Raw genomic sequence first — 23489 nt, 5'->3', positions numbered from 1 at the left:
ACAGATAGACTGTGGAAGGAAGGATTAAGAAAAAAGAAAGGAAGTTTGGTTTGGGAAAATATGCTATGAACCAAAGAGTACATATAGATGGACCATGACTACAGGTACATATGTAGAACAGGATGGCCTTGCCAGGCATCAATGGGAGGAGAGGCCCTTGGTCCTGTGAAGGTTTGATACCCTCATAGAAGCAGAGACACCCTCATAGAAGCAGGGGAGGGAGGATGGGATTGGAGGTTTCTCCGGGGGAAACCTGGAAAGGGATAACGCTAGAAATATAAAGAAAATATCCAATAAAAAAATACACAATGGAAAATAGTGGGATATCGATTCAAAAGAGATGTTCTTAAAAGGTTAGAGTATATGGGCCATACTGAAGCCTGTAAGTACTATGTTAAATACTGTAGCGTCTTTTGTGCCCATTAAATACAATATATATGACATCAGAGCTGTATATTAGGTTATTTCAAGATTGTTTTCATGACTGGAACAATACTATTTTATAGACATCACTGTGCATGTGCATACCCTTGAATCATAGTTGTTAAAATATCCATATAATATACATATTTCTGATGTTTCTTAAAATGATTTTTGGAAAAAAATGGATTAACTATGCTGACTCTAAAATGGTGATGATATATATTATCAGACCAGCTATATTCCTTTGTTGTTTCATTTTGCTCTTATAGATTTTCAAAGTGGAATATTAAAAAACAGCTTAATTTCTTTTACAGAATTCATGATCACATTATAAAAATAACATTTTGCTTTGCAGATGATGGTGCCTGTCCACTAACTGAACAACTGTGGTGAGTTCTTCCTTCAGCTTCTCATTCTCCCTTTCTCTGTTGCCTATTTCTCTTTCCTCTTATCCTCTGAAATTTGTGGAATGTTTATCCCTCTAAAACTCAAAGAAATTTCTTTATTAATAGGTGTCATGATTTTAAAATGAGTTTTCCTGGAAGAAACTCATAAAGCGTTTTTCAATACTGTACTTTGTCTTTTATTTTTCCCAATTAAAACAATACTTAGAAAAGTTAGATAAACAGATTCTCAACATTTCCTGAGAAATGTTCACTTACTGGATATATACCAAATCTCTTAATCAATTAAAAAAAAACTAATACATCTCATGATAAAATATTAGAATATTTTATAGCACATGTATCAATAACAAAATACCTAACACTTATTTTTTTCTACTAATCTATAAGACAAAAAGCAAAACTACTGATATATCTTAATTATTTAATTGCTTCCCTATTTTAGATTATTAGTTAACAAACCTTTAGTTTAGAGTCATAATTCTTATCAACTTAATTCCTCCATGCAGTTGATCATTTTGGTGACCTTGTGTAAACACGGTGTTACTGTACTTTTTATTTCATTGAACTGGCATTGAAAATTCTCTTTTTACTGTTCGATTTTACATTAGATGGTTATCATAGATTTATCAGTTCAGAAAATATTAAGAAAGATAGTTGAATCTTTCTCTTTATCCACTGTAATAAGCAGATCATAATTAAGCAGAAGACTTTATGCAGGGTCTCCCATACCAAATTGCTCGATACATAATGACATGGCCAGCCTAGAAGCTTGATATAAAGAAATTAAGATAAAGTAAAAATGTTTGCACAGATGTTGTTAGGAAAGGGAATGGACATCAACTACTTCATAGGATGCTTTGTGATACGTGGTTCAGAGAAAATACATGTAGAAAAATGATTTATTACATCAGTGTATCTCAATGATAACCACGAGAATTACTTAAGTTAACTCTGTAAAGCCAGTTCAGGTGAGGTAGATCTTATGTTCGGCCCAAGTCTGAATTTCAGTTAATTTTTAAGTGATGTCAAAGTCACTTCTCTAGTGAGCACACTGAAAGGAACCACAGCAAGTAATTCTCAATCTTTGCCTCTTCTCAATATTAAGAACTCTAATTTTAATCCATTTACTTGCAGTCATTATTTATTATTGATTGTTCAAAGAACATTTTGGGTGAGAGCAAAACCAACCATGTTTTGGTTAAGCTACACAGAAAAAGACTTGGGTATGATTTACCACCATGACCAATTCCAATCTTGTTTCTTGTAAACTTAAAGACTAACTTTCTTTCTTTCTTTCTTTCTTTCTTTCTTTCTTTCTTTCTTTCTTTCCTTTTTGGTTCTGGTTCTGGTTTTGGTTTTGGTTTTGGTTTTTGCTAGACAGGGTTTATTTTTTGAGACAGGGTTTCTCTGTATATCTCTGGCTGTCCTGGAACTCACTCTGTAGACCAGGCTCTGCCTCACAAGTTCTGGGATTAATTTCATTGAGTGAAGTAATATTAAAGTGAGTTAGATATAAGACTGTATATTAACATTTCATATCTTAGTCAATTTCACGGTAATCAGATCATTGTAAAGCCATAGACAAATTACAAAAAGCACAGAGTGTTCATAGGAGGGGTTTAATCGATCTGACATTATTATCATTGGTGTGTTTAAGAATGCTTACCTACTCCCCTATATATAACATAGTGTTTTGGTTTTGCATAGCATTTCTGATGGACAAGGACAGTGCTAGTCTGATTGTTCAGATAGCTCAGCTCCCAACGTGTAAAACAAACAAATCCAAAGAATTATAGTGAATATATTAGTAGATTCACTTTCTCTGAGGTGATGGATATTAAGAATATTTAGAAGACACTAACTTTTAGGTGTTCTTGTTTTAGTGTTGATATTGGTAGCTTTGGAACCTTTCATAATGGGAGTAATGATTGTAATAATGTAGTTAATATAACTCTCATCATTCATGAAGTGCTAATCTAATTCTGCTATTTTGCTAAATTCTTCACATTGATAATTTTTAGTTCATCATACAGCCTGTGTGATACTACATTTATCTCACAGACAAATAAACAATTCACCACAGTCCATATCAAGAGCATAACAGAGCATGTAATAAGTGCACATTTTATTAATTGATATTATTCAGCACAATAACGCAAATGCCCATGTACTGTGCTCATGATTCTGTAGTTTTACTGAGCAAATAGTCTGTTTTATCAGATGCTGTAGGTCTTTCATGAAGCTACATTTAGATCCCTGAAGAGCATACTCACCTCTATGGGTCCTCACTTCCTACATAGCACAACGTATAACCTAGGATTTTTTTTCCATTTTTATTGGTGGTTTTATTTATTTACATTTCAAATGTTATCCCCCTTCCCATTTTCCCCTTCACAAGCCCCCTATTCCCTCCTTCCTCCCCCTGCCTCTATGAGGCTGCTCCCCCAACTGCCTACCCACTCTTTCCTTTTGAGTGATATATCTTTCTAGCAGATTAACCTGGCTGTCGTATAGTGTACAGGTCAGATTCATGAATTGTATAAAGAAAAAGTCTAATGCAAGAGCTTTTCCTTGTGGCATATTTTTCAATATTGTTTACATCGTTGAGCTAAGGATCAATATACAGGGAGACTATACAAGGGCAAGAATACCAAGAGACATGGTTCATTCTGATACTAGACATGCTTAGTCTTCTATAGCAGTGGGAACTGTATTTGAGCTATAATTATTTTGGTAAAGTAATTTTTAAAAAAGCCCTTTTGTATCTTCCCTGAAGAAGTTCAGGCCTTTTCTTTGTCATTATTTCCTAGTCAATTCATTAGAAAAATGACTTCAGTACATTGATACTGGTATAATATATGCAAGTACTCTGAATTTTACCTAAATGACCTGAGCATCTGTAGGTTTTGGTTTTCACAAGAGATCTTAGAACCAGTACCATGAAGATAGTTCAGGACAATAGCAGTTTTGGGTATAATAATATATTCTCTCTGGGAGGATTAAGAGCTAAGACTGAAAAATAAGGCATACCCTGCATCATAATGCATTAACCACCCCAGATTCCTGGAGGTAGAGTACCCCACCCCCTAGAGGGTGTAACTCTTTAGGTCCATGGCCAGCCTGGTCTACGTAGTGACTTCTAGGACAACAAGGGCTATGTAGAGAATCCCTGTCTCAAAACAAATAAATAAACAAACAAGCAACAACATAAAGCAGAATAGAGAGAGACCACAGGCAATTTGGCCTATGAATGAGATAGCTTTGGGCCATCTCATACCCAAGATGAAATATTTTATAGGAAACTCAATATTGAGAGGGACAGCAAAGCCCAAAGTTAAAAAGCCCAGAAGCATTCAAATGTTTCCTTTATGGTTTGGGTACAAACCTTCCTGGAGTAAAAAAATGTCAGACTGAGCATTTACAAACTAGTTTTCTATTTATGCCTCATTCAGAATTTCCTTTCATGTACACTTTTACTTGCAAGTATCGAGAAGAGAATACAGTAATGTGTTATGTCACATCATGTCTCAATGTCCTTTGAGACTTGCAGAGTACATAAAAAAGCCTTTTCTAAAGATTCAGAAGATGATATTCCTGCTTTTACCAATGTCCTGTCTAAAGTGTAAAGCCCTTTGATGGGATGGTGAATCATTTTGCATAGGAAGAAGTCCATATTTCAGTTGCCCCACCCGTATGACATAACTAGAGGGCAATATCCCACTTATCCAGAGCTCTGTCTCTGTGAACAGGTGACCCAGTTTATGGCATCTCATTCTCAGAGAGCTAAGGAGAGTCTTGATTGTCCAGAAAGACCACAGAAAATGCAGTTCTGCCTCACTGCCTTGCAAGGCATTTCCCAGCATCTCCACAGAGAACATCTGTCTTCAGGACTATAAATCTGGTATTTTACCAGCTCTAAAGTTTCTCTATTGCTTACAAGTGGCAGGGATCAACAGCCTACTCCCATCATTTAGGGACTAACAATGTGGAAAATTGAGTGAACTCAGTATTACTGCCACCGAAGGCTTCTCCCTGTGAAGCAGGGTTGTCTTCAAATTTTGAACAAAATTCCAAATAGGAAGAAAACAATAAATTGCATGAGAATAAAAGCTCATATTTTTGCTTTCTTAGCAGAGAATGGAAGTAAAACAGAGTTCTCCTGTTATAAGTAGAAGGAAGATACACTTCATATGTTGATCTAGGAAGTTCTGTTTTGAGTTAAGCAAAATTGCTTCCAGACTGCTTTAAATGCAAGAGAACCAACACCATAACACATCAAGCAGGCGTTCCAAAGTTTCACCAACACAATAATTGGGTCCCTGTATAAATGCAGAATCACAAGGACAGAATTCACATTTCATGTTGCAAAACAGATAATTGTACAATCAAATGGGTGCTTTGATTAAAAGCATTGTATATGTAAATTTTCATTTGCTGGAGTACTCATACTTTGGCATGTGCATATATAATTCAAGATTTCTAATTAAGGTTCTCTAGTGGCAGAAATAGCCTGATACAGTGGATTTCACATCTTACTTATTAGACCAAAATTGTAGATTATTTCATTTTCAATAATCACACTGCTGCCATTTCAAGTATGATATTCCCCTTTTATAGACCTCGTTTAAAATCAGAATACTTTTTAGCTTCGTTTTTGAAACTAGTAACGTGAATCTTTTAGAAAATATTATGACAGATTATATGTTGAATCACCTTCAATGTGGACACTCATAGCAAACAAAGAGTTTAAAAAATTGGTAGTATATATAGAGTATGCCCATCATCTCTCCATTTAGTCACAATTTTCAGGAACATGTTAGCATTTCTGGAAGTAAATAAATTTGTGCACTTAAAGTGATCTATTTACCATCAAGAGAACTATGAATGGTACATTTTGAATAAAGACCATCTGGCTATCAAGATATTTTGATAAATTCTACCCTGTAATCAATGTATTTCATTACAAACCTCCTTATCCTTAAAGATGCTTCCATGGGCTTACCAGATACAAAGCAGCAACCACTTACAACGAGCTTGTGAGTAGTTACTGTATTATGAATGAGGAGACTGAGAGGAAGATCACATGACTCTCCTGCAGTCATATAGTCACTATTTCTCAATATTAAGACATTCAGAACTTGAAAACACTGTGTCTGTGCCTTATGTGTAGCACTGTGCTTGGGTGGTTTCCATGAAGTAGCTGGTGACTGACAGCAATGCTAAGACAACAAGCATTCCTGTAAAATTACATCCTCTTTCTTTGTTCTTTCAACTGTGATAACACAAAATAATACTCATTAGTTGGAGAAACGAAACCTAAAATATCACCCTCGTCTCTGACACAGCTGCTTACCTTCCACCTATCCCTATGAGAACCACAGGGTCTCAGGAAGATGGTTACAAAGTTCAGCACAGCAGGATGGCAGAATCTCTATTTACATGGGCACATTTTACCTACAGTTCACACTTGTTCTCTGCATCTCCCGGTAACTAAAGGCAAAAGTAGAATTGTTTTATTCCAGTTCTTATTCCATCTTGGATTTTTATTCCATCTTGTATCCAATATCACAATGTCTCCTTGGTCTGCAGATGGTGGCTCTCTAATTTGTTCCTTCTGAGACCAAATGACCCAGGCCTCTTCGTTCTCATTTTTTCATTACTTGAGCCTTTAAAGTATTCTGCCTTCCCAGATCTCACAGAAAACCTGATGATTTGAAGTCCCCTCCAATGTCTGTTTTCTCTATTTGAACATATTTCCCAAAATTCAGCTATGTTCTCTTAGTAATATTTAAGGCACTGCTCCTGGGTCACCCAGCAAGATGGGCTTTAGAACCTTACCCTACATAATGCTCTTAACTTCTTAGTTCCTGCTTCTCTCTCTCTCTCTCTCTCTCTCTCTCTCTCTCTCTCTCTCTCTCTCTCTTTTGAGTTCTTACCTACCACACCTTTGCAAAATCTGTTTATGTGTACAACTCTTTTTACTAAAGCTAAAAAGCAACAATTGGCATACTGACTAGAATATTTCCTGCTATATTCCTAGATCCTGCCTGGTACAAACTACAAAGCATGTTAACTACAGACTGCATAAATAAAGAATCAGAAGATGCAAACAAGTATATGAACACTGTGGGTTTGCTAAATATGGCGCTAAGTGGTTTTATTCACAGTATAATAATATATGTAAGAATGTATAAGTATTTGCTAGTGGCACTTATATGTCACTGTATACAAACCAAGCTATCTTAATAAGAGTTAGTTGCGATATTGCTGTGAAGAAACACCATGACCATGACAACTCTTTTTAAAATTTTTTTTATTAATCATTTTATTTGTTTATATTTCAAATGATATCCCCTTTCCCTCTTCCTGGTTACCCCTCCACACCCCCCCCCATCCCATCCTCCTCTTCCCCTTTTCCCTTTGCCTCTATGAGTGTGCTCCTCCACCCACTCACCCACTCCCACCCCACCCTTCTAGCATCCCCTTATGCTGGGGCATCAAGCTCTCTCCCTTCCTATTGATGTCAGATAAGGCCATCCTCTGCTACATATGTAACTGGAGTCATGGCTCCATCCACGTATACTCAATAAAATGGTTTTTAATGATAGTTTGCTATACTCAGATCAGTGTATAGATCAGTGCCTTATCCAGTCATCATCAGAGAGGCTTTCTCTGGTAGCAGATGGGAACAGATGCAGAGACTCACAACTAGACATTATATTGAGAGTCTAAATGGTAGGCCTCCATTAAATCAGGCAATCTCACAGAAGAAGAAACTGAACAACTTTTATAAAGCAAAACATTTAATTGGGGCTAGCTTACAATTTCAGAGTTTTAGTTCATTATTGTCATGGTTGCAAACATGGCTGCCTGCAGGTAGACAGGGTGCTGGAGAGCGAGAGCGGAGAGTTCTGTACCCAGATCAGCAGACATCAGTAAGTAAACTTTGAGCAACTAGGCAGGTTTGACCTTCTGAGACCTCAAGGCTTGCCCCAGTAACTCACTTCCTCCAACAAGCCATACCTCCTCGAGCAAGACCACACCTCCTAATAGTGCCACCCCCTCTAAGGCTATGGGCTGTTTTCATTCAAACTACTTCACAAGCCAGGGGAGGTAGAAATGAAAATTATTGCTATAAAGGTAAATTATCAGGAAATGTAATGTTCTATTTTTAGCATCACAGTAAAAAGCAATGACTATCTACATCATATTATATGACTATACACACACACACACATGCATACACATACACACACAAACATAAGCATACACGTGTGCATTCAAGCACAGATTCACACACAGGAGCATATGTCCCTTTGACCTTCACTTTTCATTAAATAGTGATAAAAATATTGAATTTTTTTACTCATTATTTCAGAAAGCCATTTTCAATTTATCGTTTCTGATATATTATTTTGAAGATACTAAAAACACATTACTACACATAAATGTCCGGTATGGAGATTGATCTACTTCCAGTTTCACATGAATAAGTTTCTTAATCATGTAGTAGCAAAAGCTAAAGAATAGACCTCAAGTAACAGATAGATCAATAACATCTGCCGATTCGATTTACATGATTGTGTAGGAAAGACTAAGAAAACCCTACTGAAGCAGGTGTTCTGCTAAACTGACTGAGCGATTTCCAGGTAGAACAGAGAAGACTCTCCATACAGGAACTTACCATTTCTCACTCCCACTCTAAGTATTTTTCTTCTGTGGGATAAAAAATAATAATCTCTATTGGAAATAGTTCACCTTAGAGCTATATTCCTGGGAGTGATTTTTTGAAACATATTTTCTATTTGAGATTCATTTTTTCCCCTGTAAAATGACTAGGGTCAAACTACCCTAGGTCAGGGAGTTTTGGAGGCCATTTGAAGTAAACTTGTTTGAGCCTGTGGTTGAAGAAAGAGAGGCAAGGTTAACTGTTTCATGTTCTCAGACTCTGTCCTCAAGGAAAATTTACCAGTATAATTTTTACTAAAGTATGTCATATACGAATGAAAAATATTTGTTTTAAATCTCATGGCATTTTTTGATCAGATATATTTAAGAATTTTCTATTAGAATGCATTTTTGAATTATACTTGCTTATAAATTTGTGTTTGGGCCAGTGAATGATTGATGGCAGCCTTCCCCTTAGTGTCTGACTCATACTTTAGATAGAGATCTTGTGTGTTGTCCCAGTATATTGTTAATGTATTTTATAGAGAGAGGAATTACTAAGAATAGCATGAACTTTTGCTCTCAAAAATAGCCAGCACAGACAATACATGTTATATTCATCTATTTTAAAGCAGTTATTTACAGAAATCCTGAAAGGGCAAAACAGCAGAAGGACATTTCTGGCAAGAATGTTGTGTCCACTGAAGACACTCTGCAAAAAATAAAGATTAAAAAAAGACATTTTTCTTCCTTTAAAAATAAAGAAAAAAAAACATACCATATTAATAAAGGAATCAAAGGTTAAATGTCCTCAGTAATTTCATTTTAATTTCTAAATAAACCAGTTTATTAAAGTCCAGTGGGGATGGGGATAACATGGGCTGAGGAGCATGCATGTGATAGGAGCTCTAAACTGTGCTTACTAGAAATGCCCTCAACTAGTCTAAAAAACCAACTTCACTTATTAAGGTAATAAGACATTGCTAGGAAAGAAATGGCATGTATTTCTCCAGCTCTGGAATTTCACATGAGCACACAGACTGAAAGCAAAAGGTATTGTAGCTGAGACTGATCAATTTCAGCTGTGCCTCATTAGTGTGGCTGTTCCAGAAAATTCCTTTAAATGTTAGTCTTTGCTGGCCATGATGGTAATTTTAGATGAGAAACCAAATTTGTAGTCATGTGATCATACCAATTTTTTTCCTACCTCCTGGCAATGGCCAGGCACACAACTGAAATGCCCTGTGCTTTTCCTTAGCTGAGCTATGTTAGACACAAGTTTCTGAAAGATTCTGATTTATGAATTTGACACAAATGGCTGCTTCTTTTCTCTTGAATATGAAGGGAATCTGCTTTGCTGAACTATATGCAGGAGGCCGAGGGAGTCCTTGCATTTTCTTTGATTTCCAGAAATTCAGATACCCAAAACATATTCTAAATTCTTTTTTTCTTTATTTAAAAAAAATTTATTGGTTATTTTATTTATTTACATTTCTTTTTTTTAAAGATTATTTAAATTTACATTTCTAATGTTATCTCCTTCCCTGGTTTCTCCTCAGAAAATCCCCTATCCTCTACACCTTACCCTGCTCAGCAACCTACCCAATCCCACTTCCTGATCCTGGCATTCACCTACACTGGGGAACTGAACCTTCACAGGACCAAGGGCCTCTCCTCCCATTGACGACCAACAAGGTCATCCTCTGCTACATATGTGGCTGATGACATGGGCCAATCCATGTGTGCTCTTTGGTTGGTGGTTTAGCCCCACAGAGCTCTGGGGGTACTGGTTGGTTCATACTGTTGTTCCTTCGATGAGGGCTGCAAACCCCTTCAGCTCCTTGGGTTCATTCTCTAGCTCCTCCATTGGGAACCCTGTACTCAATCCAATGGTTGGCTGAGAGCATCCATCTCTGTATTTGCCTGGTACTGGCAGAGCCTCTCAGGAATAGACATATCCTATAGCAATTAATGATCTTGCAAAACTAAGACATGAAATAGCCCTGTCGGGTTTGGGGGTCAGAGGGAATGCATCTTTCTGGAATAAAATGTATAGTGTGTATTAAATGTGTTCAATATCCATCACAGTCTGATTTCAAGCATGTCCTCACTAATAAATACAAGAAAAGTAATTCTTCAAATTAATAAAACATTAGTACAGTCACGTGTATAAAACATGCTAAGATCTGATTGAAATATGTTCCTAGCCATATTATCTCACTTTAGTGATATTATTTATCAAAATATTAACAAATATAAAAACATGGTAAAGGGTGATAAGAAGTATGTCTTCTTGCCCAGAAATAGGTTTGTTGAAATAGGAAGTGTCATTTTACAGCATTTATTCAACCTGTATTCCCTTGCCCAAGCCAAAGGTGGTTTAGCTTTGTTAAAGATGTGTTTTGTAAACAGCTCTATTTTCTTCTGGAAAGACACAATTGTTAATACCACACAGCAACTTTCCAGAGACTGTAAGAATCAGAAAGAAGTATAAAGCCCAACAGAGTCATGATGGGATACTCCAAATATAGACAGTTTAGAGAGCTCGCATTTCTCAGTGAACATACTGCTAGATGGTTTTGAAAGCTGAGCCTTCTAGTACAGTAGCAACATTGTTGATATCCACGTTCATAATCCAGAGATGAACTGCTATTTTTATGATGGTCTGCTCTCTCAGTGATGTCACTGAGTAATCTAGATATTCTTTCATCTGATTACTGTTGAGGTTGGGCCACACCAAGGCCCTGTTGAATGTAGCAGAGTCTTCATTGAAAGAATAAAGTCATGGAAAGACCATAAATTCCCAAGCTTTCCACCTATGAACAAAGCATGCCCATAGAGCAATTTGGTGTACATAAAGGTGTTCTCCTGAGAGCCTAAAATATTTTTGAAGCTGACAAGTGTCTTTCTTCCTGGCATTCGAGCTTCAGTGCTATCTGTTAATGACATATGAACCTACACTAGAAAACAACGAGATAATGACTAAATGAAAAAAATCTGTACAGTCTGTTTGTATGATCATACATATTACACACTATACAGTCATTACAACTGCAGTTACAGAAAGTTCCACCCCTTTCTTTGTAATTTCAGCACTTTCTTGAAAAAAAAATCTAGCAGTTGAGAACTTTCCTATAGTAATCTAAGATACCAAAGTAAAGATCTAAGAAATGTAGGAATGCTTCATAGTGAAATTTGGGGAAAAATTAGAACTATGATGAAATATTAGTATCATGCTGTCAAAAGATAGTAAAGAAAGAGGGTAAGTAAGTGGCCTTAATTGGCTGTTAGAGCAAGGGCTGGAATTCTCTGGCCCTTCAAGGACACACAAGCCACACAAGTGGAAACTGAGAGCAGAAGCTAAGCATCAGGATTCTGTATCTGAAAAAAAAAAAAGCCTTTAGAAAGAAATGACACAAAGATATAATTTTCAAAGAAACACACATTGATAATTGGAGGATTTAGGGTTTTTAGTGTTATTTTGATCTATTCCCAAGTTAAAGTTGATCTTTCTATAAGGAAATGTAAAAATTTCTTCATAAGGAAGGAAAGGAATGTAGGTAGTTTTCCCAGGTTATCACCTAAATTTGAAAAAAAAAAAGGTACATAAATGAGTCATAGTAAGATAAAAATATAATATTCTTTGTTCTTAAATTTAACAGTTAGAATATTTTGCCAAATAATAAGGCAATATTCTGCTTAACTACAGATGATGACATATTAATTTAATACAAAATGAATATCCCTGACACAAGAGGCACAGGATGGACTGTTCAGATACTCACAAACACACACACACACACACACACACACACACACACACACACACACACAAACAAACACACACACACACACACACACACACACACAAAGCATGATCCCTGACTTACTAATGAAGCCCATTTCATGAGCAGGAAATCTCGAAACAGGAAAGAAATGACACTAACGTGAAAAATATTGTTAGTGAAAAATTATCTTCCAAGATAATGAACAATGTTAAATAATTAACAGAGAAAGCGAAGACCGTAGGTAGGAAGCCACAGTGCAGGTGAGCAACCTTAGAAAAGAGTGTTTCACGCTCACCAGGGATATGCTGATTAAATCAGAAGAATTGTCTGCCAAATGTAGGTGTTAGAATGTGCAACCTCCACACTATCCTCCAGAAGATTCTGGTGAGATAGGGAATTATGTCACCTGTAGAGCTACCTGTATGAACTGAGACAATGCAGTGAATTGCTCAGTACCGAGCCTTCCCAAACTCAAGCTGTCACCATCCTTCTTCCTGCTCTACAGTAGGTGACACAGTCCAACTTTTAAAAACCAGGGTCTTCTGGAGGACAGTTCGCTGAGAGTCACATGGACATATTTTGTACCATTTTTGATACCAGGAGCAAATTAGAAAGAAAGGTACTTGCTATTCATGGGGAATTTCTACTTCATCCTTGTGTGGTTTTTATTCTTCTGACTTATGCACAGTATTTCAGATCTGTTTCTGTATATGAATGTATATGCACACGTGTATACTAGTCATGACTAGAGCTGAAACAGTTCTCTGAACAAGTGTATGTCCACGTTTGCTTGAAAATATCTCTATGATAAAATGGCTGACATCGATTCTCTATCATATATCTAGTTTGATCTTAAATCAGAAAGGAGATTTCATTTGTATGTATTGGGTGCAGATCTAAAATTTGGTTTCAGTCCACAATTTTTCTTGTGCACATTCTTGGCATTTAATAAAATGTGATTTCAGTGTTCCTTAAGGAACATGAAGAACACATATTCCATGCTCTGTGCATGACCCCATTTTTCATTAGAGTTGGCCTTTTGAGTTTTGTTTTATGCTAAGATTTGAGTGAATGTCACTTCCTAATAAGGGGTCCAAGGGGTCCTTTTCTGATCTTTTGGCACCATTAAAGCATTTGAACAATCTGTTAATATTTTCTTTCGTTAATATTAGACTCCTTTCTGAGACATAGACTCTTTCTCTCCCAATCTTAGCAAGCATTAAAAGAGAAACTTAGTACAGTTTACAAAGTACTTGCATTCATATTGTGATTTGAAACATAAGTTCCTTGATAAAGGAGGGATTCCCTGTTCGTAATCCTCGTCTGAAAACAAGCTAGAACTTCCTGAAACAATTCCGTGGTTAAGGAATCCCAGGCATGAGCATGGGAAGCACGGTCTCTTACACACCTTAAACGTAAGTTACTGCAAGAAAGACTTTGCAAGCCTACACACTGAAAAGAGGAATTCAGGCGTTTCGAGGACTGAAATATGTCATATAATAAAAATGAATCAGTATAATAAAATATTAGGATCTAATGATGATAAGCAATTTCAGAACCCTTAAGCTTCATACCATGAAAATGATTGAATAATGTAACCGTACAAGGATACTCCTTCAATTGTCACATTCCATCTTATTTTACTGTAGAAAAATATACATAGCATAAAATTCACCATTTAACCCCTTTAATGCTGCAGTTTACTGACACTGACTGCTTCAGCACCTCTGGGCCATCGTTCTCATGGCTGAGCTCCAAAACTCTGTCCATGCCCAGACTGAATTCTGCACTGATTGAAGAGTTACCCTTCTCTCTTGTCATTGGCAACCACCACTTGCTTCTTGTTTGTGAATTTGGTTGCTCTGGAGACCTTAGACAAATAGCATGTATAACATTAGTCCTTTCTTTTTCCTTTTTTTAAAAAATTAGATATTTTCTTTATATACATTTCAAATGCTATCCCGAAAGTTCCCTATACCCTTCCCCTGCCCTGCTCTCCTACCCACCCACTCCTGCTTCTTGGCCCTGCCATTCCCCTGTACTGGGGCATATAAAGTTTGCAATACCAAGGGGCCTCTCTTCCCAATGATGACCGACTAGGCCATCTTCTGATACATATGCAGCTAGAGACATGAGCTCTGGGGGTACTGGTTAATTCATATAGTTGTTCCACCTATAGGGTTGCAGACCCCTTTAGCTCCTTGGATGCTTTCTTTAGCTTTTCCATAGTGTTCCATCTTATAGATGACTGTGAGCATCCAATCACAAAAGAAGTCATTAGATACACACTCACTAATAAGTGGATATGAGCCCAGAAACATAGAACACCCAAGATACAATTTACAAAACACAAGAAAATCAAGAAGAGGGAAGACTTGAGGGGATACCTCATTCCTCCTTAGAAAAGGGAAAAAATAGCCATGAAAGGAGTTACAGAGACAAAGTTTGGAGCTAAGACGAAAGGATGAACTATCCAGAGACTACCCACCCAGGGATCCATCCTGTAATCAGTCACCAAACCCAGACACTATTGCATATGTCAGAAAGATTTTGCTGAAGGGACCCTGTTATAGCTGTCTCATATGAGGCTAAGCCAGTGCCTTTCTTGTTTTCTTTATTTCACTCAGCATATTTTTCTGTATCTTCTCTCTCTCTCTCTGTATATATATATATATATATGTATATACATATATATATATATATATATATATGTGTGTGTGTGTGTGTGTGTGTGTGTGTGTGTGTGTGTGTGTGTGTGTTACAAGCAATTTTATAGATCTGGATATAGATACAAATATGGATCTGGGTATGGATATAGATATAGATACAGATAAGACTTACAACTTTGGCTGTTATAAACTCCATTAAACATGTGTTTCAGATACGATATAGTAAATTTCTAAAACAGATAAAATATTTCTTTTTGTTTGTTCGTTTATTGTTTTTCGAGACAGGTTTTCTCTGTATAGTCTTGGCTGTCCTGGAACTCACTCTGCAGGCTGAGTTCCAGGCAGAAATTCGCCTGCCTCTGCCTCCCAAGTGCTAGGATTAAAGGTGTGCGCCACCACCACCTGGCATAAAATATTTCTTAAAAGTTTTATTTTAAAGATATATTTACTTGCCCCACATGCACACACAGAGTACAAGCAAGTCTTTTGTTATACCTGTATTTTATCTGAGATACTTTTTTCTTAAATTTCTAACAATCAAAGATATCACTTGATATCTTGGGATGCTTTTATTTATTCTTTGACAATTTCATGACAGTTGCATGGCATGACATTTGGATCTTGATCATATCTGCCCAACTCCTATATCCCTTTGCGCATATACTCCAAAATATTCCTTCCCACCATGACTTATTCTCTTTATGGAATAATTCATTTCAAAATATTCAATTCTTTGAGAAATCTTTTACAATAACCACATACAAGTTTCTTTAATGCTTCTTCTATGAACATTTTAGTGACTGTACACCATTATGTCTATAGTAACAGTTTGATAGTTGGTCTTAAGCCCATGAAAGTACATAAGTCAAGCAAAAGACAAGAATGAAGACACTCAAGGCCATGCTTAGTGCATTATGAGGCTTGCATACTTTTTAGGCAAGTGCATTATTGAGAGTATAGAGATTGTTTTAATAGATCTTAAATAAACAGGATAACACTCCAAATGGGCAGCCATCATCTACCCTTTACTACGACTTAAAACTCTTAACCTAGCAAGAATAAGATTACTCTCTTTTGTATTAACAACTAAGATTTAATCCATTTGAAATGCTTCATTTTTCTCCAATGTCTTATTAGCATTAAGAAAATATTTACAATGGCTCAAGCTATGAGCACAATTAAAAACAAAAGACCAATTTAGAGAAATATTTGCATTATAAATGATTAAATATTATATTCTTAATATGTATGGAGTCCACAAACAGATGATGAATTTATAAATAATTTAGCATGATATTTAGGAGGTTGTATGGGCTGAGAAAAGACTTCAAAGATATTTTAGTCCTTCATAATCTTTGGTGTCAGTGACTCTTAACTTAAATAATCATTGCAGTTGTAATTAAACATTTTGAAGTAGAGAGATTGCCCTATATTATCCAACCGAGACTTCCATCACACATACTGTTATCAGATGGAGGCAAGACATCTAAGCAAAGAAGAGCAGAGGCTTTGTGATGATAGAAGCAGATACTGTGACCTCAGAGTGACAAGCAGTGCATTCTCCCTCTCTCTGCTCACACTTTGATTGTAGTCCTATGTAGCTTCTTTTCTGCTTCTGACCTCCAAAATCTGTAAAACAATTTATTTCTATTGTTCTTATGTACTAATTATGCAATAGTATATTGCACAGACAAGGAGAAACATTCAAACAATAATGACAAATAGTTCCAAAATGTTTGTAGACTTCAGGAAATATTATGTATATAAAAATTATCTACACTTGGCTAAATGTGTTGGGGTGCACTGTGACCCCAGTGTTAGGAAGGCCAAGACAGGCAGAGCCCTGAATCTCACTGACCAGAAACCTTAGTCTGCTTAACAAGTTCCAGGCCTTTCCCAAAAGAAGAAAAGTGTATATCTGAGACAATCCTTTGGCCTCTACACATATATGCATTCACATGTACACACAGAGCTGAGTATATATGAACTCACACACACAAATTCACATGAGTACATGCACAGAAAATATTCCAAAAACCAAATAAATTCAGGAAAAATGTCACACCACCTAGCCACAACACTGAAATGTAAGACTATTCCTAACTGCCCAATATTATGAATACTGTAGATCCGGCTCTCACACTGAAATGCTGTGGGTCTTATGTCCTGTTTTGACCACTATACTGTGCAGCTTCTCTGGAGGCATGATCTCCAGAAAAACAGATTTGTGGCTAGAAACATAAACCAGGAAGTTGGTTACTCGAAAGAGAATGATGGCAAATGCAGTAATGTTGAGAGTTTGCAAAGACATGGAGACTCCGGGTCACATAAGTGAGGTTTCAGGCTGGTTTTCCACTGGAGAGTGAGACAGTTCTAAGATTTATCCAAATTGAGGGTGTTCATTAAGTCACTCCACTAACATTCTTTCCATCAGTGTCATAATACCTAAAGGCAGAACTGTTTTTTTTTTCCTTATGCTTCATTGATTACACTTTAGTCACAGTGTGATTAGCACCAATTCACACTAGTCCACGACTCTGATTTCTATTGCTCCCTGTAAAATAGGATATTAAGATTTTCAAATTTCTCACCATCCCTCCACTGTTCTAACATTACTCCCCAAAGGCTTTAGTTCTCAGCTGGCCCGTGTGAAAATCACTGCTATGGTGACTGGCTCAGCCTAGGAGCAAATAGCAATATTGCTCAGAATGTCACAGTAGATGGAAATCAATAAGGATGAGGGAGCTAATACTGATTGCCCTCTGTAGCTTGTCCGTGCCAGATTTGTGCTGTCGCATTACACTTTGGTTTAGATCAATCTCTGAGTCATATGCAGCTTAAGCCAGAACTTCCACAGCTGAAGAATCTAAGGCTCGAGTAAGTTAAACAAACTCAATAGCAAGTGGAGGAGAGAGGGATATGCACACATAGGTCAAATCTGTAGTGTAGGGACTCTGATCAGTCATTTTGTTTTGGAGAGTTGAAACATAAAAATAAAAGTTTGCAAAGAGTTTGGCAACTATATTTCCAAACTGAAGTAAGGGGGCATCTGGAGCATGTTTCAGATCCTAAGTAAAGGCAGGGGGTATATGCTGAGCAGTTTAATAACTGAGGTGTCCCTCCACTTAGGTCTATGTAAGTCCTACTCAATTCCTCATCTGGAATATTAAAACGCTAAGCATTCCAGTAAGCCTCCAAATGACAGCGTGGAGAAAGACAGAAAGTCGACCTTATTAACGTATGCTAGGAAGCCAGAACAAGTGAAAACTGGAGTGTACTAAAGTCACATGTCCTTATGGCTGCAATTTAGTGTTCACGTTGCTTCTCAAATTATACTTAATTTCGAATATGTGTGAATGAATGATGTCCTCCCTGTTCCTAGACATAGTAGCTGTTTTCTTGTCTAATCTCTTCTCTGTCAGTGTTAATGAGAATAGCTCACCTCTGGAAAGTCCTAGGATATAATTTCTCAGCACGGTATGAATTGGTAGCAAAGTTTCCAAGGTATCCATTCAATTGTATTATACTTTAGAACTCTACTAAATTATACAGACTGTCCAAAGAAATATAATTTTTAAAATTTCCAAAATTGATAGTAAAATTGCATATTTAATTGGTAATACTATTTATTTTTGAAATGCACTCATTATACAAGAAATAATTTTAGGCTAAAATCTCTATATAGTTAACCATTTTCTTCCCTTAGTAAGTAACTTTGAAAATTTTCACATTTTTCAAGGTTTCTTGTACGTGTGTCTTTTTGTTTAGTGCAAACTCTTAAATAATCCAATAAACTCAGGCAAGGGACATAGCTCAGTTGGTAGAGAGTGTGCCTAGTATGCAGGAAGCCCTGAGGTAAACTATCAGCATCAAATAAACTAGGTGTCATGACACAGGCAGTTATCCAGCAATCAGGAGGTAGGCAGCCTTGGTTACATAGAACCTTGCTTCTAAAAACCACCTAATACACCGTTGTCTTGAAATGATACGTTTGTCTAATATTATTTGTTTTCCTCCTAATAACCTTATCATATTATAATTTATACAAACTCTAATTCTTTCTAGTACAAAAAGTTAATATCATCTTATCAAAATATAAAATTGTATGTGAGGCTACATAATTTGCTCCAAATCCACTGTAACATTGACTATATCAGTTTTCTTAGTTTATCTTTATAAAATAAAGGATTTCATATTCTTTCATGATTTCATTTTATCCTAAATATATTTAGCTCTGTTTTGTTTTTATTGAATGGCCATTTCCTGAAAACAAAATATCTTATTTTATCTCTTCTTGGTTTAATCTGTTTTTATTCACCTAAAAAGTATTTTCATATTCTTAATAATTTATTTAAAGTTGTATAAATTCACATATTATAATCACCATTACATAAGAAACATAGTTGATATGGGCAGGGTTAACTGGTTCTGTGTCCTGTGAACTTTGTTTTGGCTTGTTTTGTAGCTTGTGGTTCCCTGTAAAATTCCAAAAGTGCCGCCTTCTCATCACGACACACCTTCTTTCCAAATGCCAAATTCTAGGAATTGCATGTGGCATTATACATGATGTTCCCTTTCTTTTGCTTTCTCATCAATAAGATTCACCTCCAGGAAATGAAAATCATTTGATGTTCATTGGCAGCCTGCTCTCAATGATTCACAAATAGATAGGTCAGAGCTGTTTATTTATAAGGCTTCAAAATCAATACTTTTCAAAGAGAAAATAAAACATCCCATAAATAATCAAAAGGATTCCTGTTTAAAAACATCCTAACACTGAAAGCTAAGGTTCCAGAATGAGGTATAGATCCGATGACACCTTTGGTATTTTTATTTGTTAGTGAAATTATCATTCAGTTTATTATTTTACAGATCTTTTTTCATAAATATAATCTCATGGTTGTCTGCAACATAATTATTCCTAGAAATTTTATCCTCAGGTTACAACCACACTATTTATCTATTTTAGTGCTTAAGAGAAAGCCATTTTAATGATTGCTTCAGAAATGTTACATGTCAATATCAACAAGGTTCAATGCTACATTCATATCAAAATGATATTTATTACAACTATATACTTATTGTAATTCTAACTAGTAAGTTACATGTATTTTTTATGGTTTTGTTTTTGCGACAAGGCCCCAATATGTTTATCAAATGAGGTGGTGGGTTGTTTTGCTTTGTTTTGTTTGGAGATAATGTGGGGGGGGGGGGGTCTCACTACTTAACTCTGACTGGTCTAGATCTGGAACTTATATGGACTAGGCTGGTCTCTAATTTGTGTCCATCTCTTAATTCTGCTTCCCAAATGCTAGGATTGAGCTTTACATGCATTTCCTCCTAAATTATGTGGTATTACTTCAGAGTTCAAACACTCCACTAGTTGTGCTAATGAAGACCAGGATATGTTTTATAGAGTACAGAATGGTGTGGTGGGAGGGGTATCTCCGCAGATCCATGCTGAGGCATCCCTCCCTCCGAGGTACCAGCCATAAGAGAGGTCTAGTATAGAATAGAGTTTATTTGGGACATGGGAAGAGGAATTAAGGAAGTAGAGGCAGAGAAAAAGGGGGGACAAAGAAGGACAGAAAGACAGAGAAAGATGGAGGAGGGGGAGGGGAGGGGAGGGGAGAAGGAGAAGGGAGGGGGAGAGGGAGAGGGAGAGGGAGAAAGAAGAGGCAGCCAGGAACATGTGGAAAGAGAGAGGGGAGCGGGAGGGAAGACAAGGAAAAGTGGGTTTGAGACAGAAGAGTCAGTGAGTTCAAAGAATCAGAGAAGACAAAAAGTCCCTTTTATCAAAAGCCAGCCCTACCTGCCTGTTGTTAGGTAACTGTTGGTCAGAGTGTAGAAGGAATGCCAACACCACTGCAAGAGTTATTGCTTGAAATCCAAGGCTATCAATGACACAATTGTGTCTTGGACACTCACAGAGAAAGTGGAATAAATTAAAGAATTCCAGACAGAAAACAAACAAACAAACAAAATTAACAAAATAAACAAAACAAAAAACAAAACAAAACTAAAAAAAAAAAAAAAATCCAAAGTTTTGATGGTTCTGCCCACAGTAATTTTTTCAGCTTGTTTAATATTCTATAATCTTTGCTGTAGTTTTCTAAAAGCATGTATGTCAATGAAGGTCATTTGATTAGCATGTCTTCCATACGCTGTGAACAGTAGTGCACTTGGTTATAGTCAAGGTGTCACACTTTTCTAACTGGAACTTTTGAGAACTGCCTCAACCAATGCTACAGTTCAGGTAAACACTCAGAATGGATAAAAGTAGGGAGAAGCGAACCAGACAACCATTTACAACATCACTGCATGATGAAGTCATTATTGCTTTTGTTGTGTAGAGTCTCTTTATTATTTGATAGGGCTAATTCTCTTTATGAAGTAATATTTGTAATTGACATTCTAATGGCATGTTTCAAACTTTCCTAATTGATTGGAGGCTAAGTTAGCATTTTCAGCTATAAAGGACAGAAGAGAAGTACTGTATGGCAGCTGTTCTATCCTAAAAGACTTAAAAAATATTATCCAAATTGTAATATATAATTTTCAGTGCACACTAACAATTTATAAAAAGAACTTCTGTTTTGTTTCTCAGGCCTGATGCAAGTCGCCCTTGAGTATTCTCAGTGACAATGTACCCAGTCCACCAGACAGCTGTGACTTATACAGTCAATGTGCTATCTGTACCTCAGAATTTGCTACTTCTCAGCACTCTCCTAAGCCACCGTCAGATGTTAATTACATTACTGGAAGGGTCTCCTACATATCTATTTCATGCCATTGTTCAGTCTACACCAAATATTGCTCACAGCACAGATAAAATCTTCAAAAATTTAGTCTGATTGTATTCCATGCCTTTTTTTACTGCTTACATCCCAACCTCACTGCTTCCATAGGTGTATATACAGGAACATCTCATTCGTCATTCTTCCTCCTTCTGTCATTTCCTTACTCTCATCTACTACCTATCCTTGTTCCGTCTGTGCCCAGTATAGTCTATACTGTGCCTCTGCCCCAGTACCTGCCAACCTTTTCTCTTTTCCTTTGTCTATCCTGGAACACTGTTGCTGTGGATAGAACCATGGGAATTCCCTTCTGTTTTTCATAAATTTGCACAACTCTCTTCTCAGTTGTCGGTTTCAATGACTTTTGTTGGAGTCATATCGCCTAAGGTTTAAAATATGATTTCTTTCCTAACATTTAGGAATAATATTAGAGAATTTTTCTTTGTCTCTTTGGCATGTTTATTTTGTCTTATTGGTTGTTTTAGAATGCAAAAGCCTTTCAGGGAGATTCCTTTGATAGCTCCTTTATTGCTATAATCTAATATATGTAGAACAAAGCTTGGCACATAAATTATTAATGGCTGCATGTCTACAAAGAGTTTGTATACATATAGATATGTGTTGCTAGGCTAATTCCACAATAGAAAAAATATGCTTATTATTTTGGAATCTATATATCTATTATCAAGGTAAAGTTCCTGCCAATTTAATACAGATTTATGGAGCTGGATCAGAAATGCTGCATGTGAAAATTTAGGCATCATACTGGTAATGTGATTTAAGATATAAAATACAGACAGCCTTCAGTGGCTACTTTCTCCAAAAGGCCTTATGGTAAACAAAGTGAAGATGTACTGAATTGCAAAGCATAGTGTTTGTAGTTGAGGTAATGAGACAAGAGTGCCTAAAACTCCCATTCATATTGAATAACTAAACATCAACATCAATCAGGCCATTTATTAACACTAGATGTAAGTTCTCTTAACTGTGCCGCAAGCAGCCAAACAACGCTTTTAAGCTTTTGCTTGTGAAAACTCACTGGCCTATGCAGGGAACCTAGATTGATCCCTATTGGAAAGGCTGCTGAAAACCTCTCTTCAGGCCCGGACTCTACCTGCCTGTCAATACATCTCCCTTCAGCCAGAAAGCTCTATGTAGTTCAGCTTTATCAGCTGTGCTGACATCTTCACTTTAAACAGAGTCAACTCTACCCACAAAAATTTAAGGCCAATGTTCTCCAATGTTCGAGAAATTTGTGATTGACGTGTGTTTTCCATAATCTTCAAATGAAGGCTTGTTATCATTAGTATTGTACATCTAATTTCTTAGGAAAACATAGAAAGTGTTCGTTGAACATCATGTGCTTTTGCTCCTTTAGTCTGGAATTCTGTGCTGTCTGTAACTGCACAGTATTGACTCCTTATCCACGGGCTTTGTGACTCACCATAGAGCACAGATTTATATGAGCCTTAATAATGATATGTAGAACAGTCAGCATTATGGTCTTGCAATTTCTATTTTGAAACACACACACACACACACACACACACACACACACACACACACACACACACATGCACGCGCACGCGCACAAGCACACACACACACACACACCAAACACAAAGATGTGCTTCCCAACTATCAATGCAGAGAAAACAGAGAAGTTAAGGATGATTGACTCATTGTTCTTCTGGTCATTAATATATTCCTAGAACACTGGAGGAAAAGAATCAAGAA

At 36.6% G+C, this 23489-nt stretch overlaps 1 protein-coding gene across 5 annotated transcripts in view; it reads left to right on the top strand.

Annotated features, from left to right (window-relative positions):
• The window catches only part of Ptprd (protein tyrosine phosphatase, receptor type, D), a 2270506-nt gene that overhangs the window by 1229425 nt on the left and 1017592 nt on the right, over positions 1–23489 (top strand). For all 5 annotated transcript variants that reach the window (NR_160919.1, XM_017320046.2, XM_030253324.1 and 2 more), the window contains exon 8: positions 779–812. The gene's annotated coding sequence lies outside the window, so the exon portion shown is untranslated. The remainder of the gene's footprint in view (positions 1–778; positions 813–23489) is intronic.

The sequence above is a fragment of the Mus musculus genome, chromosome 4 (assembly GCF_000001635.26).
Source record: "Mus musculus strain C57BL/6J chromosome 4, GRCm38.p6 C57BL/6J".
NCBI classification, from domain to species: Eukaryota; Metazoa; Chordata; class Mammalia; order Rodentia; family Muridae; genus Mus; species Mus musculus.
Note: the sequence above shows the minus strand (reverse complement) of the source record. Positions and strands in the feature narration are given on the sequence as shown.